We start from the raw sequence: 20,809 nt of genomic DNA on the forward strand, positions 1-20,809 counted from the left end.
GGTGGGGATTAGCATTTGATTCTGCTGGGACTTTTTGAAGTGCCTTATGAATGCATTGCAGAATATTTTGCCTGGAGGAAGAAAGGAGAAACATTTATCTCCTGGCTTTCATCCCTGTGGCATTTTAAAATATGGCCACAAATTCGTTGACATGCTTCTCATCAAACAGTGGGGTCTGTTTTCTCCCCTTGAAGCAGAGAGGGCTTTGACTGGTTCCATCAATGGAGCATGCCATGTGACCTCTGAAGCTAGGGTATGAAAAACCATGGGGCTTCAACCTTGATCACTGGGGACACTTACTCTTGGAGCCCTGAGCCACCATTTAAGAGGAGTGACTAGCTTGAGGCTGCCATGCTGTGAGGAAGCCCAAACTACATGCAGGTGTTCTGGTTGACAGTCCCAAATGAGCATAGTCTTCAAGTCATCCCAGCCTAAGTGCCAGACACGGGAGTGAGGAAACCTGTAGATCTGCACTGTCCAATATAGCAACTACTAGCCACATGTGGCGACTGAGCACTTTAAATGGGGTTAATCTAAATTGAGATATTCTGAAAGTATAAACTATACACTGGGTTTCAAAGATTTAGTATCGCCCCAAAATATAAAAAATCTCAATAATTTTTTATATTCATTACATGTGGAAATGATAAGGTTTGGGATATATTGGATTAAAGAAAATACATTATGAAAATTATTTCATCTGTTTTACTTTTTTTTTTTTTTTTTTTTTAAGCCATGCCACGTGGCTTGCGGGCTCTTAATACCCCAACCAGGGATTGAACCTGGGCCAAGGCAGTGAAAGTGCCGAGTCCTAACCACTGGACTGCCAGGGAATTCCCCTGTTTTCCTTTTTAAATACGGCTACTAAAAAATTTAAATTTACATATGTGACTTGCATTGTATTTTTATTGGACAGCACTGCTCTAGATGGTTCCCCATCCCTTTGAGTCATTTCTTGCTAATTGTGTCTTCCCAAGCATGCCCCAGGCATCATCAGCAGAGATAAGCCATCTGGGCTGTGCCCTGTATGAATTTCTGACCCACAGAATTTGTGAGTAGAATACAATCGTAGTCATTTTATTCCACTAAGCTTTGGGTGGTTTGTTACACAGCAACAGATGGTGGGGACAACCCTTCACTGGCCAGTGGTGGATCACAAATATTAAATTCTTCACACTTCTGGTGTGCTAATGCATGTGTGTTATATTCTATCATGATTTCCACAGCTCAGGATCAGAGAAGCCCCAGGGCAGGAAGCTAGAGTTATGAGGCAAGAGACCTGCATGAAGCTTGTGTAAATCTAAGAAAAGTGATGACTGAGCAGTGGCTGAGTACAAGGGTGAGGTTGCAAAGATGTGAAGTAATACACAATATGGTCCACCCTTTGCTTCCCTCCAGTGTGTTTGTGCTTTTATTACGTCTAATCCGTCACAAAGCCTCCTTCAAGATGGTTGTATTAGTTCTTTCAGGTTCAAAAGAACCCATACTGTGTACTCATACTAGTACATCTCTACTCCCCACCCCTGCCTTCTCCCCAGGAATCCAGCAGAGCCTAATGTTGCAGGGATGGGAACCACAAATAGATGACTGGGAATTATGGAGAGAGGGGCCAACCCCTTGGTTCCTGAGTGTTTTAGCCACTGGTGACATAGCATCATCTGACAGCCTTTGATTCAGTGCATATACTGCATTCTGGGAAGGTCCCAACCCTGAAGTTTGTTGTTGCCTCAGCTAAATTATTAGCAGCCCACCATTCTCTTGATCTGGCTGCTTCTGGGTGATTAAGTATATGGTAATACCAGTGGATCCCATATACCCACTGACTCACACCATTTGCTATAATATGGATCCCTTGACTTGAGCCATCTTGTACAAATACCATACTGAGTGATCAGACATTCTGTAAGTGCTTGGACCATTGGCAGAGGTACTGCTGGTAGGGAAAAAAAAAACCCACATCTGGAGTACGTGTCAGTCCTGCAAAGGTTGGATTGTTCTCCCTTGCAGGGTGGCAGAGGTCCAAGATAATCCACAGGTCACCGTATGGCTGTATTTTCTCCTTGGAGGTGGGTGCCGTATTGAGACTTGACATCTACTTCTGCTGCTGGAAGGTTAGGCATTCAGCAGTGGCAATAGTTAAATGGGTCTTGACGAGAGAGAGCCCACACTGTTGGGCCCACGCATAGCCGCCGTCCTTGCCACCACAGCCAAGGGCTTGTTGCACTAGCACTGTCATGGCTGAGGGAAGAGGCTGGCTGGCTTCCATGGGACAAGTCATTCTATCCACTCGCTGACTTTCTCCTTTGTTGTAGATGTTATCCAGTGACTTCCAAGTCCCTGTAGTCATGAGTCCTTGCCCAGTACCTCCAAGTTGCACGTGCCTGAGTACCGAACAGATTCCTTCAGGTTCTCTATTTCAGCAACAGAGAGTCCCTGATACAGGAAAAGAGGGGTATGCATGATGGCAAGGTGAGGTGCTGTCAGATTATACCTATGTGGAGCTGGACAAGGCCTGCTGTGCAGGACTGGTTGCTGTAGTGGTGGCCAGAGTAAGAGATGGCACTGACGGACTAAAGTGGTGTGTGCAGAGGTGTCTGGCACAGTACCGAACGCATGTTTGTTCAGCAAAAGAAACGATGAAGGCGCAAATGTCCAATTTCACAATATACTGCCGTTTCTTGACCTCGCTGGTGTAGAAAACATTTTGTGAGTGGTTTTTGTGTACTTCCTGAGTCTTTTATTGATTTTCCTCTCCTCCACCACCAAGCATCATTGGTGACATTTAAGAATCACATCAGCTCTATTTGCTACTTAGCTTGGCATAGCCGAGGGAGCGGGCTGTGCATCTCTGCATAAGCTGCTCCAGCCTAGGCGGTCTTCCAGAGCTGATGATAACAACAGCCAATGCTTCCTGAACACTTACTGCGCTCCAGGAACTGTGCTTTGGGCAGTTCCTTTGAGACGAGGCGTTTGCTACATGAAGCACTTACTATAATTATTTCACAATACTGCTTAGCACACCCGCTAGCTTCTTCCATTAGAGATACCAAATATCCTGTCATCTCTGCCTGTAAACACTGCTCTTGCCACATTCCACGATCTGCATTTGCACAACACGTTTGTCCAGCATAACCTGAGCTGCCCTCTCCTGTTACAAAGTTAGCATATTTGAGCTAAGATGCCCCCTCGCTGGGGTTAGCTCATCTTCTTTCTCAGACCTGCACTTAGTCTACGGGAATTTTCTGCTGTTATTTTCACCTTTCCCCTCACTCCTATCTCATCACTCCATGTGTTATGTGTCTGCATGCTGGGCAGGTCTTGAAATCTGGATGGCGTTCCATGCACAGGTCCCTTTTCAGGAGAGAGGCCTGAAGTTGTGGTTCTTCCCTGCTGTTCCTTGAGTTTCCAAGTGAAACGATCCCAGGTGTCTGGCCTCATCTGATGGATGTGTGGTGAGTAAGGAAGGTCCCTTGAGTTCAGGTTGTTGTCCCAAGCAAAGGTGAGGTAGCGATCTAGTTCTCTCTCAGGCCAGATGCGCATCCCACTGGGAAAGGCATTCTGGGGTACGCGATCTTTCAACCCCTTCAGGGCCACAGAAGAGAGGCCTTGGGGCTAGAACACTTCCTTCCCAAGAGATAAAGCGCTGCACAGCTGTGCTGGGTTTATTGCCTTATGTGGGATTATCTTTCTGTGTTCTGGACTCAACGTGTGCTCCTTTGTTTTGCCGAAGCTTGTACGACATAGGGCACCAGGCCAACCCTCCTACTACCTGTTCGCAGTGGGGAGGGAATGGGACCCTTCACTTGTAGCCCAAGAGGGATGCGTGCAGACCAGTCTCCTAAGTTGGCTGCAAGATGGTACCCACTGCCTGTGGGGAGGACCGACACTCACTGTTGAAGCTGATCTTGCTCTGTCTCTTCTCTACGTGAGTAAAGTGTTCCATCCAGCGCCTGTGTAAGTTGTGTCCTTTGTGGCAACTCTGGCACAAACCATCCCGTAGGTTGACATCCTGGGACAGCTGCTCCTGGTGGCAGACAACAGTTATATTACCTGCCTAACATGTCCCAACTTTCAAAGTGCCAGGACTGGTACTCCTTTAAGACCCAGACAGGAGGGGACTATGCCTGGACCCCATGCTTTGGAGCATTCTTCATATCGCAAACACACACTAAATAAATTCATCAGAGAACACAAAGGAACCTCTGTCTCTTGGGATGTGGTACTCAGGGCTGGCCTGGCATTACCTTCAATACTAAACATCCACTCTTGTGACAAACACAGTTCATGCCTCAAGGGAAAAATGCTTTTCCACCTCTCCTGCCCTATGTCTTTGTTTTTTTTTTTGTTTGTTTGTTTTTAAAATTAATTAATTAATTAATTTATGGCTGTGTTTGGTCTTCGTTTCTGTGCGAGGGCTTTCTCTAGTTGCGGTGAGCGGGGGCCACTCTTCATCGCGGTGCGCAGGCCTCTCACTGTCACGGCCTCTCTTGTTGCGGAGCACAGGCTCCAGACGCGCAGGCTCAGTAGTTGTGGCTCACAGGCCCAGTTGCTCCGCGGCATGTGGGATCTTCCCAGACCAGGGCTCAAACCCATGTCCCCTGCATTGGCAGGCAGATTCTCAACCACTGCGCCACCAGGGAAGCCCTGCCCTATGTCTTTGAAAGGCTGTGAGTCCAAAGGCTGTGAAGGCTGATGGGTTGCCACTGCCAGCACTGGAGGCCGACACCCCTTCGGACCGCAGGGAAGATCTGAACCGCAGAAGCCTTTAGGTAAGAGAAAAGATAAGCCAGCTAGCTTGTCAAAATCTTTCCTCGCAGATGGTATGAACACCATACATTCTTGCAAAACAAGCAGTTCTTCCCCGGCGGTGCTCCGTGTTCATTTTCTTGCTTGTTTTTGTGCTCCGGTCTGTGGCGATGCACTCCCAAACTAGGGCTGTGTATGCAGTAGTTTCACAGGGCTGCAATATTAAGCAATTCGTTGTACTTTTAAATCTGTTTGTTCGCTCTTTTATAAAGTTCAAATATTGGCACACCTGACATGGGGGCCTCCTTATGGATTCTTACCCTGGGTCCTGTAAATGTTAGGGCAGGCCTGACCAGGGCCCACAGAGACAGGTAGCTGGTGAGGTGACTCCTGGTCTACACCACTTCCTCTGTGTCCTTACTGTAAATATCTGTGTTTGGAAATAATCCGTGTGTACCTCTTCCATCCTTGTGTATGATCTTAAACAGCCTCACTATTGTACATGGGAAAGTTTTTCTTTTTAAGTACTAAGGGGAATAAAAGATCCAACCCACACGTCTTCTTGTTTCTCCTGATGTCTACAAGACTGGGGCCACGCCCTCCTTAGAGAAACACAACAAATCCAAAGAATAGCATTCTATTCAAGAGTCCACAGCTTGGGCTTCCCTGGTGGCGCAGTGGTTGGGAATCCACCTGCCAATGCAGGGGACACGGGTTCGAGCCCTGGTCCGTGAAGATCCCACTTGCCGCGGAGCAACTAAGCCCGTGCGCCACGACTACTGAGCCCACGTGCCACAACTACTGAAGCCCACGTACCTAGAGCCCGTGCTCCACAACAAGAGAAGCCACCGCAATGAGAAGCCCGCACATTGCAATGAAGTGTAGCCCCTGCTCGCTGCAACTAGAGAAAGCCCGCGCACAGCAATGAAGACCCAAAGCAGCCAAAAATAAATAAACAAAAAAATGAGAAAAAAAAAAAAAGAGTCCACAGCTGAAGTCTGTTCTATAATGTAGAACTGAAACTGCTCTGTGGTCACACATGGATGGGGTTTCTCGGATATCTTCTGACCATTTCCTGTATGCCTTGTTGATATCAAGTCAAATAAAGAGATTTCCGTTTTGTACCAAGCACTTCTCCTAACTCTAGCTTGGTTATTAGAGATTAGGTCTTGGTTTAAATATTTGACTTCTTCCTTCCTTTGGTAGCTTATGTACAAAAATGGCTGCAATAAATCCCCCCACCCCGTATGCATACCCTTGGGAAGTTGTTTCCCATACTGACTCTGGTCTTGGCTATGTGACTTACTTTGGCAAATGAGAGGGTAGAATGTGTGATGCAAACAGAGACTTGAAAAATGCTGGCCCATTGAGACTTGTGCTAGTTTTCTGCTGGGAACCTTTATGCAGTTATGTGTACCAGCCCATAGTAGCCTCTTGAAGGTTAGGCGACCACATGGAGAGCTGTCCCAGCTGAGAGGTCATTCTAGACCATTGAACCCCAGCTGAGTTGCCTCAGACCAGGAGAACCATCTGTCCAACCCACAGAATTGTGAGAAATAATAAATGCTGGCACTTAAAAGCAATTTTAGATTCATAGCAAAACTGAGGGGAGGTATAGGGGTTTCCCTCATACCCCATACCCCAAAAAGGCACAGCCTCTGCCGTTATCAATAGTCCCCACCAGAGTGGTACATTTGATACAATTGGTGAACCTACATTGACACATCATAATCACCCAAAGACCATAGTTTACATTACAGTTCACTCTTGGTGTTGTACATTCTATGGGTTTGGACAAATGTATAATTATGTGTATCCATCATTATGGTATCATAGACTATTTTCACTGTCCTAAAAATCCTCTGTGTTCTGCCTACACATCTCCCCTACCACCCACCTACCCCCAACCCGGCAACCACTGATTTTTTACTGTCTTCATAGTTTTGCCTTTTCCAGAATGTCATATAGTTGGAATCATGCAATATGCAACATTTTCAGATTGGCTTCTTTCACTTACTAATATGCTTGTAAGATTCCTCCCTGTCTTTTCACGGCTTGATAGCTCATTTGCTCTAGCGCTGTCTGGAGGTACCACAGTTTATTTACCCGTTCACCTACTAAGGGACGTCTTGGTTGCTTCTAAGTTTTGGCAATTATGAATAAAGCTACTATAAACATCTGTGTGCTGGTTTTTGTGTGGACATAAGTTTTCAACTCCTTTGGGTAAATACCAAGGAGCATGATTGCTGGATTATATGGTAAGAGTATGTTTAGTTTCGTAAGAAACCTCCAAGTTGTCTTCCAAAGTGGCTGTACCATTTTGCATCCCCACCAGCAATGAATGGGAGTTTCTGCTGTTCCACATCCTTGCCAGCCTTTGATGTTGTTATTTTTCCAGATTTTGGCCATTCTAGTAGGTGTGCAGAGATATCTTGTTGTTAATGCTTGTTTTTTTTTTCTGTAAAGATTTTTTTGATGTGGACCATTTTTTTAAAAGTCTTTATTGAATTTGTTACAATATTGCTGCTGTTTTATGATTTGGTGGGGGTTTTTTTTGGCTGTGAGGCATGTGGGATCTTAGCTCCCTGACCAGGGGTTGAACCTGCACCCCCTGCACTGGAAGGTGAAGTCTCAACCACTGGACCGCCAGGGAAGTCCCAATGCTTGTTTTAATCTACTAAATTTTAGGGTGATTTGTTATGAGTAAAAGCTAACTGATAATTTCCTCTTTGGGCAATGTAGACTGACTAATCTGTATAAGTTTCCTGAAAGCAAAAGTAATACTTCCTCATTCAAGAGGAGGCTTATTGCTTTTTGTAGTTACAGAGGTAAAACAAATAATATTAACTGTTAATCCTTTTTAAAGTGTGCAATTTAGTGGCATTTAATACATTCACAGTTTGTGTAACCATCACCTCTGTCTACTTCCAGAAGATTTTCACCACCCCAAAACTGTATTTCCTACACCCAGTAAATAGTCACTTTCTTTCTCCCCTCCCCCAGCCCCTGGCAACCACTAGTCTGCATTCTGTCTCTATGGATTTGCCTATTCTGGATGCTTCATATATAAATGGAATAATACTATATGTTGCCTTTTGTTTTTGGATCCTTTCATTTAATGTTTAATTTCATGTTTTTAAGGTTCATCCAGGTTGTAACAGGGATCAGTACTTAATTCCTTTTTATGACTGAATAATATTCCATTGTATGGCTATATCTCATATATTTTTTATTTTTTATTTTATTTTATTTTATTTATTTATTTATTTATTTTTGGCTGCATTGGGTCTTTGCTGCTGCACGCGGACTTTCTCTAGTTGCACTGAGCGGGGGCTACTCTTTGTTGCAGTGCGTGGGCTTCTCATTGTGGTGGCTTCTTTTGTTGCGGAGCACAGGCTCTAGGCGTGGAGGCTTCAGTAGTTGCAGCACATGGGCTCAGTAGTTGTGGCTCACGGGCTTAGTTGCTCCGTGGCATGTGGGATCTTCCCGGGCCAGGGATCACACCCATGTCCCCTGCATTGGCAGGCGGATTCTTAACCTCTGTGCCACCAGGGAAGTCTCTCATATTGTTTATCCATTCATCATTTGATGGACATTTGGGTTGTTTCATAATTTGTGGATATTATGAATAGTGCTGCTATAAACATTATGTACACATATTTATGTGAAAATATGTTCATAGATCAGGGTAATGCTGACTTCATGGAGTGAGTTAGGAAGTATTCCTTCCTCTTTTATTTTTTGGAAGAGTTTGACATGTTAATTCTTCTTTAAATGTTTGGTGGATTTCACCAGTGAAGCTATGTGGTCCAGAGTTTTTCTTTGTTGGGAGATTTAGGCTTATTTCTTTTAATTAAGTTAGTACTTGTTAAGAAGGCCTACTATAAGTATGAGTAAAGATGGTTTTATTCTAGTTGGGGTGGAGATGAAGAGGACTGAGAAAGTCCCTGCCATCTAGAGCTGTGAGGCCTTAGGGCCCAGTGAGGATTTCAGAGGAAGGCAAGAGAGATCCCTAGATTAGAATGAGGAGAAAAATTCATGAAAGAGATGGCATTTGAACTGGGTCTCAAAAATTGGACTGAGACTGTATCTGATTTTAAAAGGCAAAGAAAGAAGGAAGAACGTTCTAGTCAGAGGTAACTGCAAATAGTGGTAATAACAAAGAGTTGTAATAGGACACAGACCACTTACTGTTTTGAAAATATTTTATCATTATATCCTCATTACAACCCTGTATAATAGGTACAATCATCATCCCCTTTTAGGGATGAGGATACAGAGGCACAGAGTAGTGAAGAAATTTGCTCACACGGCTAGAAAGGGGCAAAGCTGGGCTTCAAAAGGTCTCCTGATACGAGAGCTCAGCCTTTCAGACAAAGGCATGGAAATGATAAAATGTGACACACGTTTTGGGTGTGTGCACACCACGCACATAATGTAGAAATGAGCACAAACATTTAACGTGGTAATACTTTAAGACAATTCCTTAAAGTAGATCAATACTTTAAGACCAAGAGGTGTTTTTTTTTGTTTTTTAGAAAAAATAAAGTAGGGAGATTTACATGTGTTTCTTTCTTTCCAGCACCCTTCTTTCTTCTGGAAGCTCTGCCCTCCTTCTCTGAGGGAACTTCTCTGCCCATGCAGTTGTTAGTCCCACGGGGCTCTTGTCAATCCTTTGTCTCAGGTGGAGACCCACCTCCCAAGCCCAGCAGCTGTGGTCCTTCCTCAGTAGTTCTCAGCTTATAAGGAAGGGGGGGAGACAGCTCCGTTGGCAGGGAGGGGGTCCTGTAGGGGTCTTGGGGCATCTGCAGAAGAGCAAGTGGGGTCAACCCCACAGTGCTGAGGAGTCCTTTGCCCTGGGACCCGTTTTCCCTGAGCCACCCTGGCATTTGCTCTTTTTGAGTATTTGAGGACATAAACCAATAAGCTATTTTTGTTTTTCTCCAGGACATTTAATGTGGGCTTTCTGTCACACAGGACTAAAAGTAAAGGAGCTTCCATCCCCCACTCCTGGACTCCTTCTTGTGTCCTGCACAGGGTTCTGACCTGCCCGCCTTCACTTCTAAGCTCCTGACCTGTCAGAGGCCCAAATGAAACCACATAAATTCTTGATGTGTCCAGCACAGTTTTGATGGAATGGCCCTTTGCGCTTCCTGCAAGACTCTGCTACCAAATCTACCTTAAGGCCTGGAGCCCCCTGGCTTCTTGGGGCCCTGGAGGGCAGGGAGTCAGGGCAAAGCTTTGGAAGAGAACAGAATCCAGCACAGCGAGTGAGAGCTGAAAGAAAGTGATATTGGGGTTAAATCCAGAGCAGGACAATTCCCAAGCTCTGGCTGAGGTGAGGGGGATGGGGTAGTGTAATAGGGAAGAACAAATCTGACTCCATATTTGTACTGTTTCTTTTACTTTGACCTTTGTATTCTATTGTTTTTGCTACAAGTTAAGAATGTTGCCCATAGCCTGAAATATACAGGATAGCCCATTCCCAAGGCTCTGACCTTTAAGGGTATAACACTTTTCCATTCATATAGAGATAAAAATTTGCAGAACAAAGAATAACATCTGTCTTGTTGGTGGTTTACCTGACCTATGTGGACAGCTGCAAGAACAAAGGATTCCAACACCAAGAAGTTGGCAACAACCAGCCACACCCCCTCCCCTTTTTAGTATAAAAGAAGCCTGAATTCTAACTCACGGAAGATGGTTCTTTGGGACACTAGTCCACCATCTTCTTGGTCTGCTGGCTTTCCAAATAAAGTCACTATTCCTTGCCCCAACACCTCACCTCTAGATTTATTGGTCTGTCGTGTGGCGAGCAGTACAAGCTTGGACTTGGTAACAGTAGGAGGGGCCTCAGGCATCTGCTTTTCCTGCATCCTGAGCTGGGATGCCCCAATTGCTTTGGGGCAGAGGATAGAAGTCTTAAAAGAATTTGGCACAAACTGTGTGGGATTTTTTGAGAGATGGAAGAGAGACAGTATGGTCAGGTCAGCCACTGGTTCTGCCCCGAGAAGGGTGGTGTGAAGCTGAGCCGTGTCCACTAGGACACTGAGACCTGCCTCTCTGTCCCTGGCAATGTTGGGGAAAGGAAGGAGGAGGAGGTGGCAAGACCCTGGAGGGGGTATGGCCTGGTCCCTCTTCTGGATACCTCCTCCTCCTCCTCCTTTTAATTTATTCTTTTCCTCCTCTGCTAACTCCTCCTTCTTTCAGACCCTCCCCAAGGCTGGACTATGCCCAGGGTGGGCCAGAACAGGGCAAGACTGTCCTCCCTGTGAAAAGGATGGGTCACCACCATTTCCCAGTCCCCGAGATCTCAGGAAGATGCTGGGACAGGAAGGGGAGGTTTGTCTGTATGCAGCAGAGCCTTGATCATGAAGCAGGAAAACTAGATTTGCCCTTGTTTCTGCTTCTGAAGGCTGTGTGACCCCAGACAGGACGCTTACCTTTTCTGGGCCTCTTCCTTGAAACTGAAAATAATACCAGATGGGGCACTGTATGGGGGTATTGGGATATGGGTTCATGTCTATTGACATACCTGATTGCTAAAATTCCCAACCTTTGGGCAATACAGGCAGATGATATTATTATTGTTGCTGTTATTGTTATTATTCTATTACAGATGAAGAACCTGAGACTCAGGAAGCCTAATGACTCAAAGAAGGTCACAAGCTGGTCAGCAGCAGAGCTTCTAGACTGGAAGCTCCCTGAGGGCAGAGACTGTGTTTCTGCCACACTGTATCCCAGCATGTTGAGAGATAGGTGGCACAGAGCGGGGTCTCAAAAAATCATTGAGCACGTTTCAGTAAATGGATGATAAATGAATGAATGTGCCAGGTTGAAACCTAAGTTTGTCTGATTCTAAAGCCTATGATCATTCTATTATGTCTTGTCTATATGATAATAATTATTTTAGCAATAATTATTATTAATTCCTTACTATGGGCAGGGCTGGAACTTGGGAATGGTTAGTGAGGTACTGACCTTGAGCACAAAATTTAAGGGGGCACCAAAAAAAAACACAAAACCTCAGTAATCAACATAAATAACATTTTAATAAAATGTCAAAATTTTAAATAAAGACAGGATCAGTAACAGTACTATGCCAAACCATATTGGAGCCTGAGGCAAAAGGAAAAATCAGCATGAGCTTTCTGTAAGAACATCTACTTGTTTGTCTGTCCATCTATCCATCTATATAATACATATTTACCAAGTGCCTACCATTTTCCAGGCCTTCTGCTTGACACCGAGAATACCACAAAAAACCAAAAGATCATGGTCCCTGTTCTCCTGGAGACAAACATTAAATAAATAATCACAAAAGTAGGTAGATACTTATACATTGGAATAAACAATACAATGGAAGGGAATATATTGGGGGCTCAGAGAATGCCTCTCTGATAAGAGAATGTCTGAGCAGTGTTAGGTAGGTTGAAAAGCAAGGAAGACAGGAATACAGGTAAGGGAAATAGCTTGTGCAAAGGTCCTGAGGCAGGAAGTCCTAGCACATATCAGGAACTGAGTGTGGCTGGAACCCTGAGAGCAGGGGAAGGGAGTTCCTGATGGGGCTGGAGAGGGGGCAGGAGTCAGATTGCACAGGCAACACCAGGCCTTGTTATGGAGATGGGGTTTATCCTGAGGACAACACAAAGCCTTTGGTGTGTTTTAAACAGGGAAAGCGTGATCAGTTTTACATTTTGGGGAGCTCACTCTGAGTGGTTTGTGAAGAATGGATTTAGGGGGGCCAAGGGTGGAGACACCAGTTAAGAGGCTGCTGCAGTCCTCCAGGTGAAAATGATCAGGCCGGACTCAGCCATGGCCATGGGAAGGAGGATCTTGATGATGGCAGTGATTGGCTGGGACGCCCAGCTCATCTGCCTAAGTGGGGTGGGGTCGGGTCTCGGGACCAGGGGCTGCTCACTGTGGTGAGGAAGCCTGAGGAGCAGCAGGTCTGCGTTGCCAGGTAGGCAAGACCCATGACTCAGTTCCCTCAGAACGGGTCACTCAGATACCAGATGGGCATAGCCACCCCCAGCAGTGGCTTTGTGTTAACTGGGCAGGCCCATCCTCTTAGAGTTTGTCCAATAAAACACATTACTTCAAAGACCTAGCCTCATTGGGTCTCAGTACCCTCATCCAGAAATGGGAACCTACGTCAAGTGTTGGGGTGGGGGTATCAACTGAGGTGTGGTCCATAGAGCACCTCACACAATACCTGGCACAGAGTAGGCGCTCCACAAATCTAAGCCCTTTTTCTCCCTCCTGTGACCAGGTGTCTCCCCTTCCTGGTGGGCCAGGTGGCAATGAGCTGTCTGTAGGATTACAAGTCTCGGGTTTTTTTTAGCACCCCTAGATGCCTTCCTCCTTTCCCAAGCCCAATCTACCTGTTGGTCCTGCAACATCAGACCTTTCCCTGTGCCCAAGGGTTCCTGCCCCATTCTCCCCTGCCCTCCCTTCCATCCTTCTTGGAAGGCTCAGGTGGCCCCAAAGCCTGGAAGCTACCAGATGTTCTCACTTCATGGATGATTCCTGACTTTTGGTTTTGGCCTTTCAAGCCCTGTTAAAATGCTCTCGTTAGTTACTCCCACTTTAGTATGAAAAGAGGCTCAGAGAGCTGATTTCAGGATGGCCTCTGAGTGAGAAAAAATTAAAGGCACTGGGCAACTAAGGATTAGGGCTGTGGAGATGCCCTAAAAGGGCCTAAAGGAGAAAGCTGAGGACAACAGAGGCAGACTTTACTCATTTCTTGATTTTTCCCTTCTTCAGATTGGGCAACCTCCTTCCTCTCCCCAAAGACACGTCAAAAAAGATGGTAAATACCACTCATACGGGCATGATATCACCTTGATGCAGATTCACAAAGAAGGTACTTTGTGATTTTTAAATCCCTGAATTCACATTGAAGGTATTAAAGGTGGGGAAGGAGGTGGGAGATTAGGAAAGAAGGTTGTGGCAATGCAGAGGATTCTTCCTCTCACAGGGAAGGCTGGAGATGCTTTTCTCCACACCTAAAGTTGGAAAGAGGGGCTTCAGCCGGATGACTCAGCGATTTGGGGGATACAGTGGACAGCTGTCTGGGAAAGTTGTTGCACTGGGTGGCTTGTTCAGGGCAAAGAGTGCGTGTGTGTTTCCTAGGGACCAGGTGTGAGCTTTGAGCCAGAGAGAGGGTCACTGTGGCGTCATGTCAGGTCCTGTCCAAGGGGACCACCTGGAAGGGAGACTAGGCCTCTGCAAAGAGGAGGAGTTCACACTGTATCCTCAGGGCTGAGAACCGAATGCCTCCAGCCCAAACGGAGAAACACCTGACTTGTCAAGGGAGCTGCAGGTGAGAGGTCCCTGTGGTAGGGGGGGTGGGGGTGGGTGGTGAGCATTGTAAGAAAAAGGGTCAGCTTGAAGTACCTGCTAAGCCCAGAGTGCACTGATGCTGGATGTCCAGGGCAGACCGGTCAAGTAGGAACTTTCTAGTTCCCCTCACCTTTTATTTCTATTGAGATAAAATTCACATATCATAAAATTCACGCTTTTAGAGTTGACAATTCAGGGGCATTCCCTGGCGGTACAGTGGTTAGGACTCGGCGCTTTCACTGCCGTGGGCCCGGGTTTGGTTCCTGGTCAGGGAACTAAGATCCCACAAGCCATGCGGTGTGGCCAAAAAAAAAAAAAAAAAAGGACAATTCAGTGGTTTATATACACTCACAAGGTGGTGCAACTATCACTGCTATCTAATTTCAGGATGTTTTAAGATCACCCCTGTTGGGAGGAAAAACTTTTCCTCTACTGACTTAGTTCCTAGTGGTCGGGGGCCTGCAAATTAATTGACAGCAGATAGTTTAACAGGAGAAGAGTTTATGAGGCACATGGGAGTATCTATAGAGAGAGGAGTTCCCTGGGAAGCTAGGGGTAAAAGGTTTTTTTTTTTTTTTAACATCTTTATTGGAGTATAATTGCTTTACAATGGTGTGTTAGTTTCTGCTTTATAACAAAGTGAATCAGTTATACATATACATATGTTCCCATATCTCTTCCCTCTTGTGTCTCCCTCCCTCCCACCCTCCCTATCCCACCCCTCTAGGTGGTCACAAAGCACCGAGCTGATCTCCCTGTGCTATGCGGCTGCTTCCCACTAGCTATCTATTTTATGTTTGGTAGTGTATATATGTCCATGACACTCTCTCACTTTGTCACAGCTTACCCTTCCCCCTCTCCATATCCTCAAGTCCATTCTCTAGTAGGTCTGTGTCTTTAGTCCTGTCTTGCCACTAGGTTCTTCATGACCTTTTTTTTTCCCCTTAGATTCCATATATATGTGTTAGCATACTGTATTTGTTTTTCTCTTTCTGACTTACTTCACTCTGTATGACAGACTCTAACTCCATCCACCTCACTACAAATAACTCCATTTCGTTCCTTTTTATGGCTGAGTAATATTCCATTGTATATATGTGCCACATCTTCTTTATCCATTCATCCGATGATGGACACTTAGGTTGCTTCCATGTCCTGGCTATTGTAAATAGAGCTGCAATGAACATTTTGGTACATGACTCTTTTTGAATTATTTGAATTATTTTCTCAGGGTATATGTCCAGTAGTGGGATTGCTGGGTCGTATGGTAGTTCTATTTTTAGTTTTTTAAGGGAACTCCATACTGTTCTCCATAGTGGCTGTATCAATTTACATTCCCACCAACAGTGCAAGAGTGTTCCCTTTTCTCCACACCCTCTCCAGCATTTATTGTTTCTAGATTTTTTGATGATGGCCATTCTGACTAGTGTGAGATGATATCTCATTGTAGTTTTGATTTGCATTTCTCTAATGATTAATGATGTTGAGCATTCTTTCATGTGTTTGTTGGCAATCTGTATATCTTCTTTGGAGAAATGTCTATTTAGGTCTTCTGCCCATTTTTGGATTGGGTTGTTTGTTTTTTTGTTATTGAGCTGCATGAGCTGCTTGTAAATCTTGGAGATTAATCCTTTGTCAGTTGTTTCATTTGCAAATATTTTCTCCCATTCTGAGGGTTGTCTTTTGGTCTTGTTTATGGTTTCCTTTGCTGTGCAAAAGCTTTTAAGTTTCATTAGGTCCCATTTGTTTATTTTTGTTTTTATTTCCATTTCTCTAGGAGCTGGTAAAAGTTTATATACAAGCTTAATGGGGTGTGGTAGGGAGAGGTTAGTGTTTCAAAGATGGAAGGTTCTAATGAGACTCATTTACATGTTTTTTTGTTTGTTTTCTTTTTCATTTACACTTTTTCTTTGAATGTCCTGGAGGTGGGGTTTGTGGCAGCTGACTGCGGTAAAGTTCAGCTTTAGTCAGTAAGGGGAGTTCAGATAAGATTTCTTTCTGCATCTGTTGCAGCTCAGATGTTTTCACTTTGGAGTAGTCTTTATACTATTTCAGGTCCCTTCACCTCCATAAGAAGCCTTGTACTCATGAGCAGTCACTTCCATTTTCTCCTCTCCCAGCCCTTGGCAACTTCTCTACCCACCACCAGTCCCTCCCATCAGGAAGCTTGCACAAGCCTCTTAGAAAGCCTCATCCACCAAAGGGCAGACAGCAGAAGCAAGAAGAACTACAATCCTGCAGCCTGTGAAACAAAACCACATTCACAGAAAGATAGACAAGATGAAAAGGCAGAGGGCTATGTACCAGATGAAGGAACAAGATAAAACCCCAGAAAAACAACTAAATGAAGTGGAGATAGGCAACCTTCCAGAAAAAGAATTCAGAATAATGATAGTGAAGATGATCCAGGACCTCAGAAAAAGAATGGAGGCAGAGGTTGAGAAGATGCAAGAAATGTTTAACAAAGACCTAGAAGAATTAAAGAACAAACAAACAGAGATGACCAATACAATAACTGAAATGAAAAATACACTAGAAGGAATCAATAGCAGAATAACTGAGGCAGAAGAATGGATAAGTGACCTGGAAGACAGAATGGTGGAATTCACTGCTACAGAACAGAATAAAGAAAAAAGAATGAAAAGAAATGAAGACAGCCTAAGAGACCTCTGGGACAACATTAAACGCAACAACATTCACATTATAGGGGTCCCAGAAGGAGAAGACAGAGAGAAAGGACCCGAGAAAATATTTGAAGAGATTATAGTCAAAAACTTCCCTAACATGGGAAAGGAAATAGCCACCCAAGTCCAGGAAGTGCAGAGAGTCCCATACAGGATAAACCCAAGGAGGAACATGCTGAGACACATAGTAATCAAATTGACAAAAATTAAAGACAAAGAAAAATTATTAAAAATAACAAGGGAGGGCTTCCCTGGTGGCGCAGTGGTTGAGAATCTGCCTGCTAATGCAGGGGACACAGGTTCGAGCCCTGGTCTGGGAAGATCCCACATGCCACGGAGCACCTGGGCCCGTGAGCCACAACTACTGAGCCTGCGCGTCTGGAGCCTGTGCCCCGCAACGGGAGGGGCCGTGATAGTGAAAGGCCCGCGCACCGCGATGAAGAGCGGTCCCCGCACCGCGATGAAGAGTGGCCCCCACTTGCCGCAACTAGAGAAAGCCCTCGCACGAACCGAAGACCCAACACAGCCAAAAATAAAAAAAAAAAAAAAAAAAAAAAATAACAAGGGAAAAACGACAAATAACATACAAGGGAACTCTCATTAGCTTAACAGCTGATTTCTCAGCAGAAACTCTGCAAGCCAGAAGGGAGTGGCATGATATATTTAAAGTGATGAAAGGGAAGACCCTACAACCAAGAATACTCTACCCAGCAAGGATCTCATTCAGATTCCACAGAGAAATCAAAAGCTTTACAGACAAGCAAAGACTAAGAGAATTCAGCACCCCCTTGGCAACTTCTAATCCATGTTTCTGTCACTATGGATTTGCCTATTCTGGACATTTCATATAAATGAATTCATACCAGACCTCACCTTTTCTATCCGCCAGCTCTCCAACCTTGGAAGGGTCAGAAATGCAAGGTCAGGTGAAGCACAAGGGCTGGAGGATGGGGCAAGCCCTCCTTCCTGACTGCAGGCCTGCAAGAGGTCCCAGAGGAGGGAGGGAAGGAAACCTCGTCACTGAGACAAGATTGAAGTCAGACTTTAACATGGGATTGTAATGTTCACTTCTCTATTTTTATTGATACTGTGTTTTTGACTTGAGTGACTACAGAATGGCTGGTATTATTTGAGAGCATCTAGGAAAATCGTGGAGACTGCCTTGAGTTTTATCCAGAGGTGGAGGAAAAACTAGCCATCAGAATTAAAGCTGATCTATAATTTGCTCCCAAAGTTGTCCCCGTTCAAGCTATCACTGACACATACACAGAGCCACTAGTCTACATATATCACGGGCCATCTGTCTCTCTATTTGGGAGTGAGACTGATGCTGATCACTTAACACTGGTGCATGGGTGGCCTCCTCAAGGCTGTTCCTGGGCATGTACTGGACAGAGAAGCTCCTTCAAGGTCCCTGAGACCCTTCTTTGAGCTCAATTCCTATAAAGCATGGCCAGGCCAGCTTCAGGCCTCAGCATCACCTAACGCAGCCCCCAAGAAGACCTGTCAGCTTCCTATCAAGCTTTTCCTTCCTGCACCCTCTTCCCCTAATATTTTCTGAAGCACTTCCTGTCTTTGGGCCTCTGGAGGTTCAAAGAGAAACAGAGCAGAGTCCCTCACTCATCCAGCCCCATCCCTGCCTGGGATTTTGGCCTTCTCTGACCCTTTGATAATCATGTCTTTCCTGTTAAAAGGAACTCACCACTCTCAAGAAGATACATGCTTGGATTATTGCTGCTTCTTTTTGCAAAGCTTTAAAGCCAAGCCCCAGCATCTGGAGGGGAAGAATGAGGTTGAATTTTATGATCTGGGCCTTTTCCCTTGGCAGCCGGGGAGGATCTAGGGGAGGAGAACCTGTTATAGAACAGCTAGCCCCACCCCTCCCTGGGAGCTGGAAAGAATGTGGTGACTGCCTGGACACTGGGAATACTGCCCAGTCCGTGGTCCTGGTTTACCTCTAGCTGGAGTTGGAACTTACAAAATATTTGCAAATGAAGCAACTGATAAGGACTAATCTCCAATATATACAAACAGCTCATGCAGCTCCATAAAAAAAAAAAAAACAATCAAAAAATGGGTGGAAGACCTAAATAGATATTTCTCCAAAGAAGACATACAGATGGGCCAACAAACATATGAAAAGATACTCAACATCTCTAATTATTACAGAAATGCAAATCAAAGCTACAGTGAGGTATCACTTCACACTGGTCAGAATGGCCATCATCAAAAAATCTACAAACAATAAAAGCTGGAGAGGGTGTGGAGAAAAGGGAACCCTCTTGCACTGTTGGTGGGAATGTAAATTGATACAGCCACTATGGAGAACAGTACGGAGGTTCCTTAAAAAACTAAAAATAGAACTACCATATGACCAAGCAATCCCACTACAGGACATATGCACAGATATGTTTTCCTTTGTTTTTATTTTGGTGAATACATATAGTACTTTTATAAAACCGTGTCTTAATGACTTCTGTCCATTTTGGTAACTTTTCAAATGTTATTTGTTCAAATATTGCTTCCGTCCCATTTTATCTCTCCTTTCCTTTGGGGCTACAATTAATATTATATATTATGTTTTTTCATCTTATCTGCTATATCTCTTATGACCTTTTCTATATTGTCCAACCTTTTATTTTTCTCTGCCTCATTCCAAATATTTTCTTTTGACTCATGTTCCAGTTGATTAATACATATCTGGAAATGCTGTTTCTTAAACTTTTAATGTAAAGAAGTAAGCATATATGTACACAAAAGATTTACGTCAAAAGATTTCTAATAATATGGATTGTTTTAATAAATTACAGGATATCTATACAATAAATTGTAGGCAGCCATAAAAATTCTATGTAGAATATGTAATAACATAGAAACATGATGTATTAAAGAGGAAAAGATTATAAAACATATGATCCCAATTTTCAAAAATACATAGAAAAAGACAAAAAAATATACCAAAACATAAAGTTGTTAGCTATGAATGATGAGATTATGGCTAATTTTTTGTTTCTTTTTGCTTCTTTGTGTGGTGCAAATTTTCCTCAATATATTCTCGTTACAAAGGGAGCAAAAGTTATTTTTAAAAGCCTGAATAAATTCTTAAAACTCCAAAAAAAAAAAAATGTCCTTGAGTCAGTGTCTTATCAGCGAGGGACAGATGACAAGCGAGTGGCACCCCCTCCAGGATGTTGACCCCAAAGCTTAAGACTTAACTGCTGCACTAACGTGCCTAACTCACGTGGCTGCAAGTGTCACTTTACCTGTCTGAGTTTCCACACCTGAAAAAAAGAGAGGGATGATTTCTCTCTGGTAGGGGAGTTGTGATGTGTTAAAATAAATTTCTAGGCCCAAGATGGGGCCACTCCTGCCTGGGATGCCACATGAGCAAACTGAACTTTGGTGTTCCTGTAAATGCTCTGCTTGACCACGCAATGTATCCAGAGAGCCAACCCCCTAATGCCGAGCCCACTCTGGGCTCTACACTTATTTCCTTGTTCTTTGATCTTTCTGAGTAAGGTCAGATGTGCAGCTCCCACCAATCATGCCCTGTCTCTGCGTTACTGCTTCTAACATCCTATAAAACTTGCTCTTGCCCCCCATACATGTCTTGGAAAGAGTGCATCACGGCTTGTGAGGCACGGTACTCCCCCAACCCATGGACGTCAAATTCGTTACTAAATTGTTTTATTTTCGTCATTTGACAGATGATTAAAATAACGTTATGTGTTTCTGTTGGGTTGCAAACTTCTCTGGAGCCTCCAGGGTGTAATCTGAAACTGGCCCCTATACTTGGAGGGCAGGGAGAGAATGAAGAGAGAGGCAGCTGCTCCAGATTGGTTGATGGCAGGTTTAATAAGCAAGGGAGGGACTTCCCTGGCGGTCCAGTGGTTAGGACTCCGGGCTTCCACTGTAGGGGGCGCGGGTTCGATCCCTTGTCAGGGAACTAGGATCCCGCATGCCATGAGGGGTGGCCAGTAAAATAAAATAAAACTCCATAAAAAGCAAGAGAATTTATGCATGAGGCTCGTCTT

Source organism: Balaenoptera acutorostrata, chromosome 20 (assembly GCF_949987535.1).
Source record: "Balaenoptera acutorostrata chromosome 20, mBalAcu1.1, whole genome shotgun sequence".
Classification (NCBI taxonomy): Eukaryota; Metazoa; Chordata; class Mammalia; order Artiodactyla; family Balaenopteridae; genus Balaenoptera; species Balaenoptera acutorostrata.